The 16,346-nt window shown below is 44.1% G+C and overlaps 1 pseudogene; it reads left to right on the forward strand.

Annotated features, from left to right (window-relative positions):
• Nucleotides 1–16,346, forward strand: part of LOC132654155 (vomeronasal type-1 receptor A11-like) — a 90,601-nt pseudogene that overhangs the window by 73,497 nt on the left and 758 nt on the right.

Genomic DNA, 16,346 nt, shown 5'->3' on the forward strand with positions numbered 1-16,346 from the left:
TGAGCAGGGACAGTGTCTCCACCAACCCCCTCTATGTGCTTATGCTATGGATTGGGGGTTGCCCATGATTTGGGTTACTGTGGGTTGACACAGGCTAAAGTCATGGCTTCTTGAATTCCTGCAGTACAGGGAGTTCAATTCCTCCCCCCACCCCCGGAACAGCTGTAGCCTTCACAACTGGCTTTAACTGAGGAGCTCTCAGGTTCCCCTTGGTCATTTCTTGCTCTGTGCATGTTTTATTTTCCTAATCTGCTCAACCACTCTCCAATATAGCCTTTTCTAATGGGACCTATTTCACAGATTGGTGAGTTTTCCTGGTGCCATGTACAGAGTTTCTTGCCTCTGGGAAGCAGCCTATTTTGTTGCGTTGTGTAAAGTGCAATCATAGAACATGTTACAACAGGCTATCCCAGGCTGGGCACAGCTTACTGTCTCCTGTCCTCTTGGTTGGATGAGGTGGCCCTTGACCCATTCTGCAGGTCTGAGAGTGTGGGTCCTATTCCTGGTTTTTAAAACCATAGTCAGGAAGGCAGATGAGCTGATGAGGCTCAGCTGGGTGGAGACAGGCTAGAAGATTCTCTGTGGCTTGTTCCTGAGGAGAGGAACACTCACCAGAAGGTTTTCTATAAAAATTATAATCTGCCTGGAATCTGCATGCTTTACTGGTCCTTATTGTATAAGATTTAGATATATCTGTCAGTGCATGTCATCTGTAGCTATTTGGATGACTAGAGAAATATCAGTCCATCCTGGCAAGCCTGTATGTTTTCTCTTTAGCTACTATGGTATTCCATGTCCAGGATATAAGTGGTTTCAACGCTGGAATCCCTGAAGCCGTGATGTTAGGAATATCAGTGAGGATGCACTTCCTGTGTAGCTGCATGACTCAACTAAGAGCTTTAGGTTTGTAGGGCTGTGGTTTTTTAAGAGATGGTGAAAACAGCACAGCTTGTGTCCCACTCTGCAGAGCTGAGAGCTCATTGCCTGAGCAGTCTGATAGTGTGATGTGCTCATAAAGACCAAGTTTCTTTTTCTTCTTTCTTTTCTTGTTAGCTCAGTGGAATTAAAGAAAAAAAATGTGCATTTCCAGAAATGACATGTGAAAAAGCATTTTAGAACTCTTTTGCCTTTTAGTTAGCCAGTGCTGATACACATGCAATGCAAACTATTAGTTAAAATCTACAGGTGTGTATTCCTTCCATGAAATAAGTATAGAATATGCACCTGCCTCTCAGTGCAGAGACCATAAAATGACATTCAGAGTGTGTGCTTTTGATGACATTTGTAAATGTAGTTTGTAATTCTAAAAAGCTGTAAATAAACCTTGGAAACAATGGAGCCCCATCAGTCTCTCCATTGTTTTCCTGGGCTGTCACAGCACAACTCTAATGTCTGAGTTGTTCAAAGTAGAGACAACTGCCATTTTATCTGCTCAATGGAAAACAGAACTGCCCCCAACCTACTGTGTTCTGCTTCTTGTGACTGGGATTTGGAAAACTAACCCCTGCGCTTTATAAAGAATAATTGAGCACCACTCATTTAATCAACACTCTACTGCTATCTGGAGTACATGGTCCATAATCTTATAAAAGATTAACCTTTTCTAATGTTGCTACAGGACATTTATTTCAGAAAATCTGCTTTATTCAATGTTTTCACCAATCATCTGCTTCCAGTCTAAATCCTGACATGGTATCCCGTACTTGTGAAATTTTATCCCCTTTGCCTGTCCTTAGTATCTTCCATGACAATGTCCCATGGTTGTCACATGCCAGTAGGATTTTCCAGGTGTGGTGACAATGTCACATGGTTTACAGAAGTATAAAACAATTTCATCCTACACACCTGACTCTCAGTGATAAGACTGTACTATAACACAGGAATTTGTTTACAAAATTACATCTGCTGCATGCATGGTGTCTGTGCTGGAAAGTTTTATGGCAGCTTGAAAGAAGCTAGGATTATTTCAGAAGAGGGAACCGCAGTTGAGGAAACATCCAAATCAGACCGGCCTGTGGGCAAGCACCTGGTACAATTCTTAATGGGTGTTGATTTCATATGGATGGGCCATGCTCACTGTAAACAGTGCCGTCCCTGCCTGCTGGTCCCAGGTGCTACAAAAGTAGGTTGAGCAAGCTCTAAGGAGCAAGCTGGTGAGCAACACTACTCCATGGCCTCTCCATCAGTTCCTGCCTCCAGGTCCCTGGTGAAATAATCCCTCCTCTCCCCACAGCAACAGAAACCCTGAGAAGACAGAAAGTGGTACTAGGCCGTGAGGTATGACTATGACAGACCTGACCTTGGGTTTTTGGAGAACTGTGGAAACGGTTTGAAACTTTGGACTGTAAAATACATAGAGTGCTGATACTTTAGTGGATTATTTGGTGTGATATTGGAATGTAATGCTGAGAGCAGAGCAGATGATGGAGGCTTGTTTTATGCAGTTCCGTAGGGAAGCTTGAGAGTCCCTTAAAAATTCTATGAGGGGCACTCATATTTTGAGTTAAGAAACACTAAAATGTTTGGTCCTTGTGGATCTCCTGTCCTCTCCAGTCGTACTAACTTGCCTTCTGTCATATGATTCCCTGCACTCTGCCCAAGGTTTGGTTATGAGTCTCAGCATCTGCTTTGATACACTGTTAGGCAAAGTCTTTCAGAGGCCCTCTGTAATAGGCTCCTGTCCTGGGCACAGTGGTCTATTCTGAGACTGTTTCTCCAACCAAGGACTATGCATGGATATAACCTAGAACCCCTGCTTGGATGTAGTCCATGGCAGCTCAGTATCCAAGTGAGTATCCTAGTAAGGGGAAAAGGGACTGTCTCTGACATGACCTCAGTGGATGGCTGTTTGACAAACCCCCCTCCCCTGAGGGAGGATCACCCTTGCTATGCCACAGAGGAAGACATTTCAGCCAATCCTGAAGAAATCTGATAAGCTAGGGTCAGATGGAATGGGTGGAGGACCTCCCCTGTCAGTGGACTTAGAAAGGGGCAGGGAGGAGGTGGAGGAGGGAGGGTGAGATAGGGAGGAAATGAGGGAGGGGGCTACAGCTGGGATACAAACTAAATAAACTATAAGTAATATAAAAAATAAAAATTTAATTAAAAAAAAGAATCACTAAAATGAAACCTTTGCCTTGCTGGAACAATTAAAATCCTCTACTTTCTCAGCTTCAGCACACTGACACTGTGGTCTCAATACTGTTGAGGCTGCATCACATGCTAGTAGCCTAACTTGGTAGCTCAGGGGTCTCTGAGGTGTTGAAGGCCAACTTGGTCTATGGAGGGAGTTCAGGACAGCCAAGAATACACAGACAAACCTTGTGTCAAACAAACAAACAAATGAACAAAGAGTTTCTCAGGTGGTACTGGTTCTGAAACATGGAGGGATCATGGAGTGAAGCTGTGACTTGGCTCCATACAACTGTGTTATCGTCCTTGAAGACAGCCAAGAGGACACGGATGAAGCCTCGGCCCCTTTGCTGTGCAGAGCCAAGCCATTTGGAGATGTCAGTATCACATGCCAGCAGCACCTGCTGTGGGGTGAGCAAATTTGAACCTAGGAGACAAGCTGTGTGGAAGGCTTTGCCAGTAGTGTGGAGGAGCCCAGGTCACTGGTGAGTCCCAGAAGCCTGGCACTGGGAGTTATGCTGTTAGACTTTGTTGAACTTGATTGTGACTGTGCCCTGGTTCTTTCCTTTTAAATAAGAAAATACTTATTGATTGATATTTTACAGGAGCCCACAAAGTCTCTTGACTTTGAACTTTTAAAGGGATTTTGGAGACTTCAGCGAGTTTAGAGTTCTAGAGAGACCATGGGTTTTTAAGAGAGACTTTGAAAATGTTAGAGAAACTATAGGTTTTAGAGAGTTGTATTTTGTAGAGTCTTTGAATGTTGAAAGTGACTTAAGAGATTGAAGTTTAAAAATAAAAAACAGGGGAAGGGGCAAGATGGCGGCGCCGGGAGGACTCTCATTCTGAGCAGCAGCACAGCAGGATCAGCACAGTGAACAGCAATCAGAACTCTCAGCCATAAAACACAGTCATTGTGTTTCCCAGGTGAGAGGATACCCCACGGTGGGGGATTCAATCAGCTTTTAACTCACCCAGCTAAACCATGGAAGAGATCCCGGTTCCGCCAGACGCTTGGCTGCCGGCGGCCAGCCCCAGCCCCAGCCCAGAGCCACAAGCCAGTGTCTCTGGTCAAGGTCCCAGACTGAACCTTGGGCACCACACTATCAGAGACTGGAATTTTCAGTCGAGAGATAACCCCAGGGTACAGGAAACGATTGGGACCGGCCTTAGGTCACCCAGACATCTCCTGGAAAAGACTCGGGCGGGTTCCACGGGCACCCCAGGAGCCAGCCCGGAGCCAGAGCCCGGTACCCAGGTTCTGGCACAGAGCCCTGCGTGCCTGCGCGCCTGATTCGCCACTGGAGATAGAAACGGCGGGTCTGATCTCAGAGCACTCAGCTCACCCCCAACCTGAAAAGGTCCCCAGAAAATTACCCAGCTTAGGGAGCCTCTCAGGCTCCCAAAAGCCGCAAAGGCAGACACAGGCAGTTTCTGCCCACCAGACAGCTGGCAGAGACTGAGCCGCCATCACACAGCTGCGCTCCAGGCACAGGCAAATTTCTGTGGCCAGCCAGCTGGCGGACACTGAGCAGTGTGCACCAGGGCAAAAAAAGACACTAGGAGTCCGTGTCTCCAGAGAATCCACGGGGAAGGAAGGAAACTGTACTGATCTAAATCACCCAATCCTTCCCTAGAAAAAGTCTAGCAGTCTAGTGGGGCCGAGGCGCCAGCACTCAGCTGTGCTCCAGACACAAGCACAAACAGTTGAGGCGCGCCTGATGTCCAACTGGGTCACAGCAGCTGATCATTAAATTTGCAACAAGAAACCCAGAAACAGGGCAGCTGCCCTCAGGACTTCCCTGGGTGAGAGGAGAACCCTCTCGACTAACAAAGACCACAGTTACCACTCAGGTCTATATCCCTGAGGTGAGCAACTCCTGAAAAAACACCAGCCATCCAGGGACTATATCCAAAAAGCTGAGAAGACATCCTTCAGGAAAAACCAGCTTTCTGCAAAGGGGATTCTCTCCAACACAGGATCCCCAGGAACCACCAGAAAATAACCCCAAACTCCTAAGATAACACAATGGGTAGAGGCCAGCGTAAAAGCTCAAGCAACAAAAGACAGAGCAATATGGCATCTCCAGAACCCAGTTACCCAGGGGCAAGTAGCCCTGGACACCCCACCATAACTGAAATCCAAGAAGATGACCTAACAAGTATGCTCATGAGGATGATAACAGAGGAAACAAATAAGATTCGTAAAGACAGGGAGGAAGATAAACTCAAACAGAATATTGCCATCCGTAAAGAAATAGAGGAAGCTGCAGCCAAACAGTTTATGGCCTTTAGAAAGGAAATGCTTAAAACACTGAATGAAATGATAGAAACAGAGTTGAAGGAACTAAAAGAAAAACAGGAAAGTACAATCAGACAGGTGAAGGAAGTAAACAAAACAACTCAAGACCTGAAGATAGAATTGGAAAAATTAAAGAAAACACAAATGGAAGAAATAATGGAAAGGAAGAATCTAGGGAAGAAAACAGGAACTACAGAGGTAAGCATAACCAACAGACTAAAAGAGATGGAAGAAAGAATCTCAGGTGTAGAAGATACAATGGAAGAAATCGATGTATCTGTCAAAGAAAATGTTAAATCCGAAAAATTCCTGACACAGACCGTCCAAGAAATGCAAGACAACATGAAAAGACAAAACCTAAGAATAATAGGTATAGAGGAAAAAGAAGACTCCCTTCTCCAAGGCCCAGAAAATGGGGAACAGAGCTAAACAGAGAATTCTCTGTAGAGGAATACCGAATGGCAGAGAAGCACTTAAAGAAATGCTCAACCTCACTAGCCATTAGGGAAATGCAAATCAAAACAACCCTGAGATTTCACCTTACACCCATGAGAATGGCCAAGATCAAAAACTCAAGTGACAACACATGCTGGAGAGGTTGTGGAGAAAGGGGAACCCTTCTCCACTGCTGGTGGGAATGTAAACTTGTACAACCACTCTGGAAATCAATCTGGTGCTTTCTCAGACAACTAGGAATAGCGCTTCCTCAAGATCCAGCCATACAACTACTGGGCATATATCCAAAAGAGGCTCAAGTACACAAAAAGGACATTTGCTCAACCATGTTTGTAGCAGCTTTATTTGTAATAGCCAGAAGCTGGAAACAACCCAGATGCCCCTCAACTGAAGAATGGATGCAGAAATTGTGGTACATCTACACAATGGAATATTACTCAGCAATGAAAAATAAGGAAATCATGAAATTTGCAGGTAAATGGTGGGATCTGGAAAGGATCATCCTGAGTGAGTTGTCCCAGAAGCAAAAAGACACACATGGTATATACTCACTCATATAGACATACAACATAGGACAAACCCACTAAAACCTGTGCATCTAAAGAAACTAAGCAAGAGAGAGGACCCTAACTAAAACGTCCAATCCCCATCCAGAAAGGCAAAGAGGATGGACATCAGAAGAAGAAGAAAACAGGAAACAACCTAGGAACCTACCACAGAGGGCCTCTGAAAGCCTCTGCCCTTCAGACTATCAAAGCAGATGCTGAGCCGGATGGGCAACTGTTGGGCAGATGAATGGAATTTTAGGTAAGAACTGGGAAATAGTAAGAGCTGGAGAGGACAGGGTCTCCACAAGGAGAGCAATAGAACAAGAAAATTTGAACATAGGGAACTTCCCAGAGACTTATACTCCAACCAAGGACTATTCATGGAGATAACCCAGAACCCCTGCACAGATATAGCCCAGGGCAGTTCAGAGTCCAATTGGGTTACATAGTAATGTGAAGAGGGACTGCCTCTGACATAATCTGATTGGCCTGCTCTTTGATCACCTCCCTCTGGGGGGGGGGGGCGCAGCCTTACCAGGCCACAGTAGAGGACAATACAGCCACTTTTGATGTGAACTGACAGACTAAGATCAGAAAGGAGAGGAGAACCTCCCCTATTAGTGGACTTGGGGAGTGGCATGCAAGCAGAGGGAGGAGGGAAGGTGGGATTGGGAGGGGAGGGAGGGGCTTATGGGGGGATGCAAAATGAATAAAGTGTAATTGATGAAAAAAAATAAAAAAACATTGAACTTTTATATTGCAATGTTGACATTAGTTTAATATCTTGGGAACAACAAAACTGAGAGACAAAGTTATAGTGTAACAGAGATGTGTTTAGTGTCAGGTAGACAGGGGGTCAGCTGTGGCAGCTGTTTTTGTCTTTTGTTTGTTGAATCAACACACTAGACTCAATTGGGAAGGGAACCGCAGTTGAGAAAATGCCCCCACTAGGTTGGCGTATGGGCAAGGATGTGATCCATTTTCTGGATTGATGATCAGTGTGAGAGGGCCCACATCACTGTGCCTGTGGACTCTGGGCTCAGGGTTCTGGATACTTAAGAACACAGACTAAGACAACCATGAGACACAAGCTTGTAAGCAGCATCCTTCTGTGACACATGCCTCAGTTCTTGCCCCAGGTTCCTGCCTCAAATTCTTCCTCATCTTCCGTGCATAATGGATTATCAGCTGCAAGATGAAATAAAGGCTTCCCATCCCAATTTGGTTTTGGTCATGGTGGTTTATGTAGTCTGTGTCTAAATCAAAGTAACTGCAGTAATTCAACAGCATGTACACCACACCTATAAATAGAAACAGAGACCAGCATATCTATCAGGTATCTGGGGAAGTATCACAGCTCCATTATGGAGAGAGGGAATGTTGACTCCTATGGAGTCTACCTCTCAAGACTGAGTTGGACCATTTTGCTTTAATTAATTCTGTAATATGGACAGCTCCAAGTCTGTTAGAACTGTAGTTCTATTTACTCCCTGACTTCACACACTGAAGGAGAACAGCATGGCATATGGTCCTTTTGACATTTGCAAACTCTCTGCCCTTCTCTTGGAGCAGCTCTGGACTGAGATCAGAACCATGCAAGATGCAGGGACAGAGCAGGGATCAAAGACTGAATCGACCACCAGAGTTTTCTGAAAGGACTCCGTGCCAACGTGCTACTGTTTTCTGAATTATTTGTCTTTTATCTTCTCTGTTTCAGGAAGGGACAGTGCTGAGCAGTCATTATGAGCTGCCTGAAATCTCCTAGAGCACAAACATAAGGCACTGTATGGGAAAACCAGCAGCCAACACATCCACACAGACGATCATGTCCTGGAACTTTCCCATGTTTGCTGTGTAAGCATCATGTTCTTGCTCACCCAGCATCTCTCTGACAAAAGTACACTGATGTCCACGTGTTCAAGAGGAGGTGACTGGAACCCTGCCTCAGAGTATTGAAGGACACACTTGGAGGAAACAGCAGATCATGAATAGAATCAGAAACATCTGGATCATAGATTACAACCTCCAACAGTTTCTATAGAAATTTTCTAAGAAATTAGGATTTTCAATAGAGTACAGATAGCCCTGAATAGAATAAGTGCATACCCAATCCATGGGACCACTTTAATTGGGAAGGTCTTGTTTTTTTCTTTCACACAATCCTACCCATTCTATAAATTACCTGGCCTTCAAGATGTTGTGGGTGAGAACCAAGTAAGATGCTGCTCCTGCTCCAGCAAAACCCAAACCTGCAAAACATGAAAGCACATAATTGCTGCAGTTTTTAATGTTGAGGGAGCTCACACACTGGTGTAGTCACCATGGGACACAGGGTCCAGCCATGGCTCAGCTTAGGACAAGTGAGAGCAGGAGGATGGTCTGTGGGGCAGGAGCTAGAACAGAGGTCTTCAGTGGAACAAGTGTGCAGGAGCATCTGCATGTTTTCCTGAGGCCAGAAGACTGGCCTGGAGTGGTGTGTGAGGTCTTGCTCATGATGAGTCATTGTTTTACTTTTCTCCTCAACCACTCTTTGTTTCCAGATAAGATGACTTCACACTATTCTGACATAAGAAACGCCTTTTTTTCTGAAATTGGCATTGGGATCTCAGCCAACAGCTTCCTTCTTCTCTTCTACATCTTCAAGTTCATTCGTGGGCACAGGCCCAGAACCAATGAGGTGCTCCTTGGTCTGCTGGCCATAATCCACCTACTGATGCTAATGTTCATAGCATTCGTAGCCATGGACATTTTTATTTCTTTGAGAGGATGGGATGACACCATATGTAAACTCATTGTCTACCTGTACAAAATTTTTAGGGGTCTCTCCCTTTGTACCACCAGCCTGCTGAGTGTCCTCCAGGCCATTACCCTCAGTCCCAGGAGCTCCTGTCTAGCAAAATTCAAGCACAAATCTCCCCATTACATCTCAAGTGCCCTTCTTTTTCTGAGTGTCCTCTATATGCTCATTAGCAGTCAAATCTTAGTATCGATTATTGCCACTCCCAATTTGACTTCGAACAACTTCATGTATGTTACTAGTCCTGTTCTCTCCTACCCATGAGTTACCTCATGAAAAGCACATTTCCTACACTGCTGGCCATCAGGGAAGCCTTTCTTATTAGTCTCATGATCATCTCGACTTCGTACATGGTGGCGCTGTTGTGCAGGCACAGGAAGCAGGCCCTGCATCTTCACTTTACCAGCCTTTCTCCAAAAGCATCTCCAGAGCAAAGAGCCAAAAGAACCATCCTTCTGCTCATGAGCTTCTTCGTGTTGATGTCTACCTTGGAAGGCTTTATCTCCTGCTCAAGAACTATGTCCCTGAATGATCCAATATATTACTATATCCAACTCTTTGTGGACAACATCTATGCCATGGTTAGCCCTTTTGTGTTCTTGAGCACTGAAAAACATGTTGTTAACTTTTTCAGGTCCATGTGTGGGAGGATGATAAATGTTTGAATATTCATTGATCATTGATGGGCACATTTCTTTATAAGAGGACCCAATACACTGGCATCAGAACTGTCAGTCAGTGTTCACATGCTTGGCGTACATAAAACTATAAACTAGTGTTTTTTCTTTTTTTTCTGTTAAAATTATTTACTTTAACCTGTGTGGTAACAAACATGTAACAGAAAATTAAACCACATCTGTTTTGTGATTTGACCAGGCCATTTTATTTCATTTTATTTTGCCTTATCTTATTTTATCTTATTCCTCAATGTGTCTTTAAGGGAGTCCTATGAGGTGGCTCTCATGCATCATGGCCGTGGACAGCTCACACTGTTTTGAAGGATGTAACCAAGCCTAACACATTTCAATATTTTAATTTCCTGTGTTACATCTATTTTGACAAATTAAATAAGGAGGCATTTCTTGCCATAGTTATACAGTCCAGAAAGAAAGGAATTATACACAGAACTTTCAGAACAGAATTCTGTGCAAGAAGCACGTGTGATGTATATAGCAATGGAAACAACAGCTGGATTTAAAATTCTCAGAGTTATCAGAACTTTTGCCCCAAACACAGCCTCGGCACTGCATAGGACCTCCTTCAGTCTTCCGGTGCAAGGTAGTTAATTCCAGCAATGGGCACCGAGGTATGGTGCCTTGGAAAACAGGAAAGACCTGCACCACTGCCCAGCTCCCTGGAGGTTCAACACTCTACACTACATTTCTTTCAAAACCAAATTCCTCATCCTTTCATCTCTGCTATAAATAGATTGGGATAATGTCTGTTGCTTGGGGAAACATTTATACTCATGAGGCAGTTTATCAGACTGTAATAAGGAGGTTTAATAAGCCAATCAAACATATGTCATCTAGATTACTGTACAAGGATACATGAAAACACAGGGGGCAAGAAAAGCCATGTTTAAGTTAATTTTGGATTCAGCTTTTGGACTGATGTCCCCTGGGCCTGTTGTTCCCATTAACTGAACTGCTTCCTGGCTTCAGCCTGGTTGTCCCATCTCTTGGTTGTTTTCTGTGTCAGTGGAACATAGACAAACCACGAATTTTTAAAGGGTAAGAAAAATTTTATTCCAACAAATGGACCCAAGAAGCAAGCTGAGGTTGCCATGCTAATATCTTAGAAAAAAAAAAGAAGACTTCTATCCAAATTTAATTAAAAGAGATGGGAAAGAACTCTTCATACTCATTAAAAGGAAAATCCAAAAAAATTGTTAATTCTGAACATCCATTCCCCAAATTCAAGAGCACCCACATTTGTAAATGAAACATTACCAAAGTGTTAACCACCCATTGAACCTCATACATTAAAAGTGGGGGACTTCAATACACTACTCTCATCAATAGACAGGTCATCTAGACAAAAACTAAGCAGAGAAATAATGGAGCTAACAGATGTTGTGAGTCAAATGGACAGAACAGAAGTCTAGAGAATATTTCACCCAAACAAAAAAGAATATACCCTTTTCTCAGCATCTCATAGAACTTTCTCCAAAATTGGCTACATACTCAGTCACAAAGTGAATCTGAACAGGTACAAGAAAATTTAAATAACCACATGTATCCTATGAGACTCTCAGAGATTAAAGCTATATTTCAACAACAGAAATAACAAAAAGCCCACAAACTCATGGAAACTGAATAACTCTCCACTCAGGGACCCCTGGGTCAAGGCAGAAATAAAGAGGTTAAAGACTTCCTAGAATTCAAGGAAAATGAATGCACAGCATACTTGAACTAATGAAACTTTATTCAATGTTTAAAAATTTTTTCATTGAGTAAGTTTCACCTCCTTGTTTAGATTTACTCTGCGGTTAGTTACTTATTTACTTAGTCATTTTCTTGAGGTTCCTTGATATGGGACTGTTTCTTTCTCAACAGAATTGTTATCACTACACAGAAAATGTACACACACACACACACACACACACACATACACACTTGTGTATCCCTCAACTTTGTGCAGCTTTATGTCACCAAAGTGGTCCTTTAAGGTCTTATTGACACTGAGCATCATGTTATCTGCAAATAGCTGGACTTCTCCACTTCTACTTCCATTATCTCATTCTTATGTCTTATGCCTATAGCTGAGACTTGAAAGACTGTAGTAGGTAAGAGTGAAGAAAGTGGCACCTTTTACTCACTCTTGATTTTTAGTAGAAATGCTTGAGTTTCCCATTTTACGATAACATTGATTATAAATTGTCAAATAGAGATATTGTTATTTGGAAGTATGTTCATCTATTCCAATCTCTTTAGGTCTTTATCATAAAAAGTTGTTAGACTTTCACAAAGGCCTTTTCTGCACCTTTTGACATGATCCCATGGTTTCTCTTTTTGAACTTTTTCTTTTAGGGGGGCTTCTATGATTGTCCATTAACTAAAATATCCTGGGAAGCAGGTCTCAGGCATTGTCATCTCATAGGAACTAGGATATAGCCACTAGTTCAGAGCACTTGTTAATGGCTAGTGGTCCAGAATAGGTCAGTATGGATGTTAAGCCTCGACCTGTTACCTACTGATGGAACTGAGAAGATTGTTGGCCTCAGAGAGCCTTTGTTACTGGTTTGTCAAACTGGGAGGGAAGTGCTTACTTCTCAGGGTGTTGGGGAATTGAGCAAGTAGTAGACAGTAGGTGTTTTATACTTCCTAAATGCTTCCTAAGAAAGCCAGAGTAGACCTCTTGTATTCTCACCAGAGGACACCCTGCAGGAAAGGTCTTTTGCCTGGCCCATGGTGGACACCTCAGACAGGTGTCTATCAGTGAGTGTGGATGTTGTCACTGTAGACAAAGATTGAAGGAGCCAACACCAGTTACTACTGCTCTCTGGCTTTTGACACAGGATAAATCTTACATTTCCCATCATTCTCTACAAGAAAAAGATAGCTCTTATCCTTAAGAGCTCTGTGGAAACAAACATTTGGTTTACACAACTCCCCTTCCCCTTCCTTGGCAAACCTGGATTGAGTAAGATTTTGAAATGGATAAAACATTTTCTGGTCCATGGTGACCTGGTGAGTACCATAGCAGAACACACTGCCCAGCTGAGGGATTATTCCTCCAGGGCCAAGAAAATCTCTCAGTTTTAGTTCCTCCCCTTAACCTTCTCCCCGCCACCAACTAAAGATCACCAAGCATTGAAAAATAATCTAAACCCAGAAAACCAGCAACCTGTCTCACTAATTCCCTCCTTAGAGCTCTGAGGCTTGTCGGACAGAGGCACCAGAGCCCGCTGAGTACTCTTCTGAGCCCTGTCCTGGCTCTGACCTCCTCAGAAGGCTCCCAGGCAGAAAGTCCTTTCTATAGGTATCAATGCTGAAGTTCAAGATCCCTGGACATCCCTGTGTCTCCTGTGTCTTGTCTCTAGATACGAAAATGCTATGCAGAATGACAACAGTAAGAGAAGGAACATGACAGAGCTTGGCATTGTTGACACAGCCCAGCAGCCCTGTATTGGTCATGGGAATGATGATGAATACTGTCAGCTTCATGGGACCCAGAATCCACAGGACCCTCACTCAGCATGTTCTGGGCATGTCTGTGACAAAGTCTCTTGACTAGTGAACTTTTGGTGGGAAGACTCACTGACTGTGTATAACCCCAGCCTGGGTTTCTAAGCCAGGTGAAAAGAAAGCAGGTGAGCACCGTGGTTCAACTCTTTGCTCCTTAAATCTGGAAAATTTACAAGCAGCTTCATGTTCCTGCTTTAATGCCATCCTCCTCACGATGGAATGCACCCTCAAACTGCCAAAATAAACCCTTTTTTTTCTAAAATATAAATAAATAATTAAAGTAACTAATACCTCTCCAAAGAGGTACCCTATTCAGTGTGAGCTTTTTCTTCTGCTCCTGGGATCTCCCTGTAGTTTCTGTGGTCTCTCCTCATCTGGCCTTCTCTCTAGAATCAGAATCACCTTCCTGTCATAAGGACATTGCCAAAGGCCCAGGACACAAGTGAGGCTGTGACAGCTTTCCCCACCTACTCCAAGGCTGCAGAGGAATTTGCCCTGATTGGGGTGCCTGCCCCTCACAATGCCTTGCAGCTCACCACGTTTGGTCACAATCAGGATCCTTGCCGCTTCCATGGGCCAGAAAACCTGAGGGGAACAATAAAGCCATGACTCTTTGAGTTGCACCAGAGAAGCCAAACCCTAGCCTGAGCTATCATATTACCTCTCCTGGGGAGAAGACAGCAGCGTTTTCTTGCCTGCTTTCTGTAGTCTGTACTCAGTCCCCTCCTGAGTTCTGGTCCTGCACCCTAGGTTTGCTCACTCCTTCATTTCCCATCCTTGTGCATCTAACTCTTGGTTCCTCCTTACTCCTGGGATGTCACCACCTTACAAGGCAGAAGAGGAAGAGAAATTAGGGGATAGATTTCAGATGCTGAGAGACTACTGGGGTAAACAGGACCCTACAGGCAATAGAGGCCCAAGTAAGTGCCCAGCTGACCCTTGGGGTATGAAGTGCTCTCCAGGATAGACTTAGTTAAGGATATTCCTCCTGCCTCCAGGTCCCTGCACTTCAGATTTTCTCAGCTGTGGGAAATGCTTCTCTGCTCCTTCCTGGAATGCTCTAGAGTCTAGAATGCAGGAGTGCCCTCCTATATCATGCTGAAGCCAGCCCTGTGCAAACCTGATAGTGGATCCATTGGGGAAAAGAGCCCCTACAGTCCCTGTCTTGCATTTTGTCTTGTCTTCCTCTTTGACAATAAGGCTCTCTCTGGCACCAACTGTACATTCCTAGGACCAAGCTAGGAAAGGTCCCCATCTTAGCTCCTGTGGAATCCGGGACCAATGGAAATTATGAAGGTGACAGGTCAAAGGTGCCAGACATTCTTAGACACCCCAAACGCTCTCTGAATTAACCTGGTATCCTGTTGCCTGACAAGTGTGAGTGATGGAGTACCCCCCCAACATGAGCCCCAGCACAGTCAAGTGCATGAAGTCAGCTCACAGCCTAAGTGGTGTTTAGCCACATAGCACAGCTTAGGAAAACCATGGCTTCTCCCTGCCGGATAGGGCAGTGGGTGTAGTTCCAGAGATGGAAAGTGGTTGTAAACCCCCAGGTGAGGCATCCAAAAATCTCCTTCAAGCCCTCTTTTGCTGTGGCATTGATGCTGGGTGGGTCTGTGTGACCTTATCAAATCTTTTTTTTTCTAATTTATTTTTTATTGATTACATTTTGTTCACATTGTATCCCAGCTGGAGCCCCCTCTCTCATCCCATTCCAATCCCACCCTCCCTGCCACATCTCCTCCCATGCCCCTCCTCAAGCCCATTGATATTATAGGTCCTCCTTCCCTTCCCACTGTCTCTAGCATATCAGGTCTCATCATGGTTGCATGCATTGTCTTCCTGTGTTGCCTGGTAATGGTGATCCCCTCTCAGGGGGGAGGGGTGATCAAAGAATCAGCCACTGAGTTTACCACAGAGACAGTCCCTGTTCCCATTACTAGGAAACCAACGTGGAGACGAGCTGCTCTGGATTTCATCTGTGCAGGGGTTTTAGGTTATCTCCATGCATATTCCTTTGTTGGAGTATCAGTCTCAGAAAAGACTTCTAGGCCCAGATGGATTGGTTCAGTTGCTCCCCTTGTAGAGCTCCTTACTCTCCCAGTCTTTCTATCTCCCCCTTCTTTCATAGATTCCATGCACTCTGACCAAAGTTTGGCTATGAGTCTCTGCATCTGTTTTGATATCCTACAGGGTAGAGTCTTTCAGAAGCCCCCTGTGGTACGCTCCTGTCCTATTCCTGGTTATCTCCCTTTTCTGATTTCTGTCCTGTTTGCCTTACTGAGTGAGGATTAAGCATCTCATCCATGGTCCTCTTTCTTGCTTAGCTTCTTTAGGTGTACAGATTTTAGTATGTTCATCCTATGTTATATTTCTAATACCTCATCAAATATTGCTCATATCTCCAGAACAGAAATGGACAGAGGACAGGGACAATAAGAATGACAGAATCCTACTACACCTGTAGCTTGACAGATGTGGCAGTCACAGGTGTCCTCCTTTGCTTTCTAGTGTGATAAAACCATGACCAGAAACATTGTGGGGAGAAAACTGTTTATTTCAGCATATACTTCCCACATTACAGGCCATCACCAAGGAATATTTTATAGTTATTTTATATAACTTTGTTTTTAGTTTCTCTCTTAACTCGGCTATCACAAAACAATTGAGACTCATGTTTGATTAATAACAAGCTTCACAACAAAATACTGAGCAGTTATTACTCTATTCTTAACCCTCTAAGCTAATCTGGTTTCCTCCCAGCATGTATCCCAGAGATACTTGCACTTTGTAGCTTTCCTGCCTAGCTGCTTCTCCTGTTGTCTCTTAGACTTCTCCCTTGGCTGAATCCCCTATTTCCTCCTCTAACTCCTCCTCCCCTGGCTGGCAGGCAGTTGAGCCCTATTCTCTCCCCTGCTCAT

Source organism: Meriones unguiculatus, chromosome 5 (assembly GCF_030254825.1).
Source record: "Meriones unguiculatus strain TT.TT164.6M chromosome 5, Bangor_MerUng_6.1, whole genome shotgun sequence".
Lineage (NCBI taxonomy): Eukaryota > Metazoa > Chordata > Mammalia > Rodentia > Muridae > Meriones > Meriones unguiculatus.